Source organism: Piliocolobus tephrosceles, chromosome 3 (assembly GCF_002776525.5).
Source record: "Piliocolobus tephrosceles isolate RC106 chromosome 3, ASM277652v3, whole genome shotgun sequence".
NCBI lineage: Eukaryota > Metazoa > Chordata > Mammalia > Primates > Cercopithecidae > Piliocolobus > Piliocolobus tephrosceles.
The window spans coordinates 71,161,539-71,167,933 of record NC_045436.1 but is presented as its reverse complement, the minus strand read 5'-3'; the positions used below and the strand labels follow the sequence as shown (position 1 = coordinate 71,167,933).

The 6,395-nt window shown below is 34.8% G+C and overlaps 1 protein-coding gene across 1 annotated transcript in view; it reads right to left on the bottom strand.

Annotated features, from left to right (window-relative positions):
• CCSER1 (coiled-coil serine rich protein 1) overlaps positions 1-6,395 on the bottom strand; it is a 1,475,466-nt gene that overhangs the window by 284,365 nt on the left and 1,184,706 nt on the right. The gene's annotated exons all lie outside the window — the stretch shown is intronic.

The following is a 6,395-nucleotide window of genomic DNA, read 5'->3' as shown; positions in this document are numbered from 1 at the left end:
GAAGGAAGGAAGGAAGGAAGGAAGGAAGGAAGGAAGGAAGGAAGGAAAGAAGGAAGGAAGGACATAGAGTAATTGAATCCAGCTCCAAGAAACAAGCAAAAGAGAAAAATCAATGGAAAGAAGTGGTCCATTTTGACCTCATTAATTTTCACCATTCACTGAGTCCTGTTTGTCTCATCATTGCTCGTGGCTTCATTTACTTTCTATTCCTTTTTGTCATGGTGGTGGATGTGCTATGATCTAAGCTTTGGTGCTTTGTTTTAAAATTATTCTTATCCATTGGTGAATGTGACTTTCTCTAAAAAGTAGCAACCCGAAAAGTGAAGATAACTGCCATAAAGGACATAGGTTTGCATAGAGGAAAACGTATCAATGCTTAAACCACAAGTGAGCACAAAGTACTGACTTAATATATCCTTCTGTTCTATTTTGTACATATATATATTCTGTATTTTATATATATATGTATATACATATATATGCAAATAATGACTCCACCTAAACACACGTATAATGAGAAACAATTTTTTTTTTTGTATAAACTCAGCAACAAAATGCTTATTAGGTATACACATTTTTTTCCACCTGTAATATATGACAGTCATGTTATAGTAGACAATTCATGTATTAATTCTCTTTTTTAATATTGCAATTTTTTAAAAAGTCGAGTGATGATTATAAATTCAGAAGTAAAGGTAGATTTTCTATTTCAGTAGACAATGCATTGATTAAAATACACATACTATTTATATAAAAGGAAAATATCTACAAAGAACCCATACAACTGTGTGGTTATCAGACAATTATCACCTTCTCCCATACTCTGCATAACTTTTACTTTTCATTTCATTATCCAGTAATAGTATATTTATCAATATCCCTCTGTAAATTGCATATATTATGTATGCATAATGTATATAAGTACAAATGCCATGCAAAACCATCTTGCCCTAGTATTACTGAGAATATAATATAAAAGTGTTTTCTCTCAGCTAAATTTAATCTTCCTTTCCATTTAGGATAAAGAGAGTAGCAACTGTATACTTTTTAAAAACCTCCCTGATGACTCACCCTTTAAAAATTACCTTTACAATCAAAGGTAAAAGTAAAATTCTGGGATATATCTGAAACACTGGTTTGAACACAGTTTGAATCAAAGAGGCTTAATGCTAACCTAGTTATCAAGTATATATCATTCATGTTAGATAATTTTGAAAATTCTCTTTGGTGATAAACATTTCTCATAACAATCAACTTTACTTCTTAACACTGATTATAACTTCCCTTATTTTTGTTTTTCAGTTGTCAGTAGTACTTAGTTAAAATCTTTCAGAAGTATCCTAAAAATATCACTTTTCTTTGTGATATATGAAATAAAATGTATTTTTAAATAGTGCCCCTCCAAATACTGACTGGGGGAAATCATCTTTAAAAATATTGGAGTAATTTATTTGTTGTGTTTGAATAATTGACTATATTTTAAGGAAGAACACTAAATTAGTATCTACCTGAGGCACAGATGTCTTAGCCTCTGAAAGCAATTAACTCTTTTATATATTTCCCTAACAGTACTGATAGTGGCTTCATTTTCACTGCCATGAACACACATTACTTTTATTTCCTTGGCACTAAAAAATGGTGCCTTCAAGTCTTTTCCAGAGTTGTAATTCATCTAAAATAATGAGTAGATACCAAAACTAGACATTTTAATAAACCATTTTTATAAAATTCCCATTATCAAAAAGCTGTTCATGCAGCAGATAACAGAAACATAAAATTGCAAATACTTATAGTTCATATATGTGATCATATAAACATTGCTTGTAATAATGTTATAATAGGCCTCCCTGGCATCCCTGAAATTGGTTATACTGAAAGACTCATTAATTCTCTCTTTCAAAAGAATTATTGACTTCCTGAGTCTTAAAACTACTCCAAAGTCGAGGCAACAAAATGGCCCATTACTTCAAAAGAGGTGAAAGCCAGACTAAGGTAAAAAATAATACTGAGCTGCTAACTTGGCAATGTTTTGTTTTATTTTTTGTGTTTCTCTTTTGCTTCTCTCACTGTGTCTTCAGCTAGAAATTGGATATCAGAGTAGCAACTCATCCCTTTAAAGTAAAAATTATTTTTGGCAGTATGATTTTAAAGCCAATTTTAACTGAGTAACAGCATTCCACAACATTATGAGGACCAATATATGTATTTTTTAAAAAAAAATTAGGTGGGAAAAGTACATGCTAACATTTTGTATTGTGATTTTTATAGAAAGTTACCATTTGTCAAGTTAGTACATGCATATAAAAATCAGTTTTTATTTGTTAAAGAGATGCATAGAGTATGAAAATATCCTTGTAGTACTATTTTCTTACTTACGCTGTATGGCTGGTACCAAATAAAAGACTGGAGTCAAACTAGTTAGCTTTGAAATCTCAGTGGTCACTACCTCTACTTTTTCATCTGCAAAAAAGGGGGATGATAATAATAGTGGCAACTATCCCATAGGTGAGTACTAAATAAGTTAGTGTAAGTATAATGCACAGATAAGTCTTTGACATATTGCAAGTACTATATGAATGTCAGCTATTATTATTTGGACCACCAAAAAGGTATAGTTGGGCCTTTAGCAAATGAAGTCAAACAATAATTTCTCAAGTGAGATGTTTACATTTTTAAAAGACAGTTTAACCTAAAAATCCATAGATATACCATTTGTACATAACAAATGTAGCATATTAAGAAAAAAAAAAGTATGCTTTAATTCAGTGTAATCTCATCAAATTTGTGTCTGCCTTACTCTTAAAAGGGCATTATGGAGCTTAAATTTTACCAAAATGTTTAATATTTTAATATAAGCTTATAACCACTCATCTTTTATTTAAAACAGTGGTTCACAAACTCTAGCAAGTATCACAATTACCTAGAAAGCCTGTTAAACATAGAATTTTGGACCCAACCCACAACATTTTTTATTTAGTAGGTCTGGGTAGAGGTCCAAAGTATTTGCCTTTCTAACCAGTTCACAGATGCTGCTGCTGGTCTAGACACCACATTTAGAGAACCACTGTGCTAAAACACATGGTTGCTTTTCTCACTTTTGGGTTTTGGGAACTATATAGTCAGCTATTACCCAGCACGTGTGGAGGATTTTGTAAAAGCTGGTAATATGTGAGAGCGGTAAGTTTATCTGTGATCTTTCTGTTTATTTGGTTCTGTCTATTAGGACTATATATTGCAGTCTTACAGGCCAGGATGCTTCCATGCTCAACAAAAGAACTTGCCAAAGTTTAACTTAAAACTATAAAGCAGGTTTTTTTTCCTATGATATTTTTACTCTTATTTTCATAAATATTTTGCCTTTCTTAGTCTCCATTCCCAAGCTCTTGTATGTTCTAAATGCTTTTTTGAAGTGGCCTGAATCCTGGAAGCCACATTTACCATTTTCCCTTGCCATCAGAGTACAGGATGTGTTTTGGACTCTGCAAAGCATAAAATAAAAATTTGAAGGTAAAAGGAAGGCAAAAGGCCAAGGGCAAGCCTCCTTTAGCAGGAATGGTGGCTTACACATAGGCTCCCACATACGGCCTCATATTCTGCTATGTGGTCATTTGAGCTCTGGGCAGCTGTGATGTTCACAGTGGTTTTCTGCAGCTTCCAGCAGCTGCATCTTGCCTGTGGTGGCATGAATGGACAATGACAGGTGAGTTCTGATTTCCAATTCAGTAGCACTTCCAACAATTTTGTAATTTCCAATTTAAGTAGTATCTAATACTTGCACGGAAATCTGACTGATCTACTTTTCTAATACTTGTTTCTACTTGATATCCCCTTTACTGTATCTCATAATCACAGTTAATAATAAAACTCTTTATTATCTGTCATCCCTGCCATTTTCATTTAACATCAAATTCATCAGTTCCCTACTTATGCTTCTCCATGTAGGATTTTTCTCCTTCTTAACACTACCTATTATGCTTTGTGAATTCCTTTAGTTTCCTAATCATGTGAATAACTTTTTATCTATTTTATCGACATCTATGCAATTCTCATGCACATTTTTAAAGGTCAGGCTCTAGATTTAACGTCCTCATGGCTACAAACTGCTTATTCCAAAAATACTGTTTTTACCACTTTTCCTCAAGTACACCAATTCTCCGTTAAAATGGTTTTTCCTTTATACATGGTATTTTGCTTTGTTCATTTGTTGGTTGGCTGTCTGCTTATGTACCATCCTTATTTCTATTGAGAACTTCACCACATGATCAAAAGTCTTCCATCCTGGCTGGGTGCGGTGGCTTACCCCTGTAATCCCAGCACTTTGGGAGGTCGAAGCGGGCAGATCACGAGGTCAGGAGATCGAGACCATCCTGGCTAACACAGTAAAACCCCGTCTCTACTAAAAATACAAAAAAATTAGCCAGGCGTGGTGGCAGGCGCCTGTAGTCCCAGCTACTCCAGAGTCTGAGGTTGGGGAATGGCGTGAACCCGGGAGGCGGAGCTTGCAGTGAGCAGAGATGGTGCCACTGCACTCCAGCCTGGGCGACAGAGTGAGACTCCAAAAAAAAAAAAAAAAAAAAAAAAAGTTTTCCATCCTTTGGCAATTCCTGCTGTCATCCAGGTGACTTTACCTCCTATTTTCCAGTCTAACTTTGAACTTTTCCCTTGGGTGGCTTTTGGGCCCACTTCAGTCAGTCTTCCACGCCCATGGGTGCAACCAGAATCTTGTCATTATCTGTCACGCAGGCTGGAGTGCAGCGGCATCATCTCCGCTCACTGCAAGCTCCACCTCCCTGGGTTCACGCCATTCTCCTGCCTCAGTCTCCTGAGCAGCTGGGACTACAGGCGCCCACGGGGTTTCACCATGTTAGCCAGGATGATCTCCATCTCCTGCCCTCGTGATGTGCCCGCCTCCGCCTCCCAAAGTGCTGGGATTACAGGCCTGAGCCACCACACCCGGCCTAAAAGAGACATGTCTATCATTCCTCAAGTACCTCAGTTATCATTTCCTTTTTAAGGACATTCATATGCCATAGACATATGATCTGACTTTCTAGTTGGTTGTAATCCCAGCTAATTTGTGTTTCTATTTTGTAGCTTAATATTCAGGACAATAATTACTAAATTCTATCTCCCATTCCCACTGGGCTGGTGATTTTCCAGGTGCAGTGACAAATATCTTAAAACTTAACAAATGATTTAATTACAGAAATTTCATCAATTAGATTCTAATTGCTCAAATCCAACAACAACCCAGAAATACAATAGGAAGAAAACAGCTATTTCTGTTTCCCCATCAGATAAAGATTTTCAGATATCTTGTTATTAATTTTCCATCCTTTTATCTATTCCTTATGTAAGTTACCCATGAGCCAGTTGGCTAGACTGATTTGTTTTTAATCAATCAAGGAAAGAAACCCTAGAAAAATCTTAAGAATTGTTTATGGAAAAGAGTATTTGATTTAATGCATATTGGCCTCCAGACCTAAACCTGAGAATCACTGAACCATGTGGACAGAAGTACAGTGGGCAAAAAATGGAGGGAGGTAAAAGTGGAGCAATGTGAAGGGAAGGGAGATAGAAACGAGGTAGAGCAATGAAAAGTGGAAGACGTTACATATTTTGACTGCCTTTTTTCTACATTTGCTTTCTTCCTTATCCTGCCTCTCCCTCTTTTCCCATTCCCACCCCTATGTTTTCTTTTCCAAAATCTGTGTGGAATCGACTCTTCAGAATCAGTCACTTTTCGATCTTTGAAGTTTGCTGAAAATTTGTGTGACTTCAAACCTGATTTCAAATTAAGATTTTGAGGAGTGACTTCAATATTTCATTTCAAAAAGCCACATTATCATGCAAGTACTTTGATAGACTACTATACTTATAGAAGGCATATCTTTATTTAGTTACTATAAAGTCTCTAGGTTAAAGTTTTTTTTTGTGTTAATTTGTATTTTTTCTCCATAAAATATCCTAATACAAAATGTACTCAAATGGCTTTTAAAACAGTTATTTATATCAAATTACTGAGATATACATAAAAACACAGGAAGCTGATTCATGGTATGATGCTTAACAACAAAGAGCAAATAGAAAAACTCTGATCTATCATCATGAGCCACTCTTCTCTAGAATGATGAAAAAAGGAGCAACAACAAGAATAAACCAACCTAGAGGTTTCTCTTAGTATGCATTATGCAGTATCACATATGCATGAATATAAATACATCTTTATAACTCTTAGATTTCCATGTTTTCTAAAATAATTGTTCGTGATCTTTGTAAAATAATAAAACTGATACTTTAATTTTACAAAATATTTAGTTTCCCAGATTTCAGTAATTATATATTAACATTTCTTCAGAAAAAGATATATAACCATTTAGATAATAGACTTACTT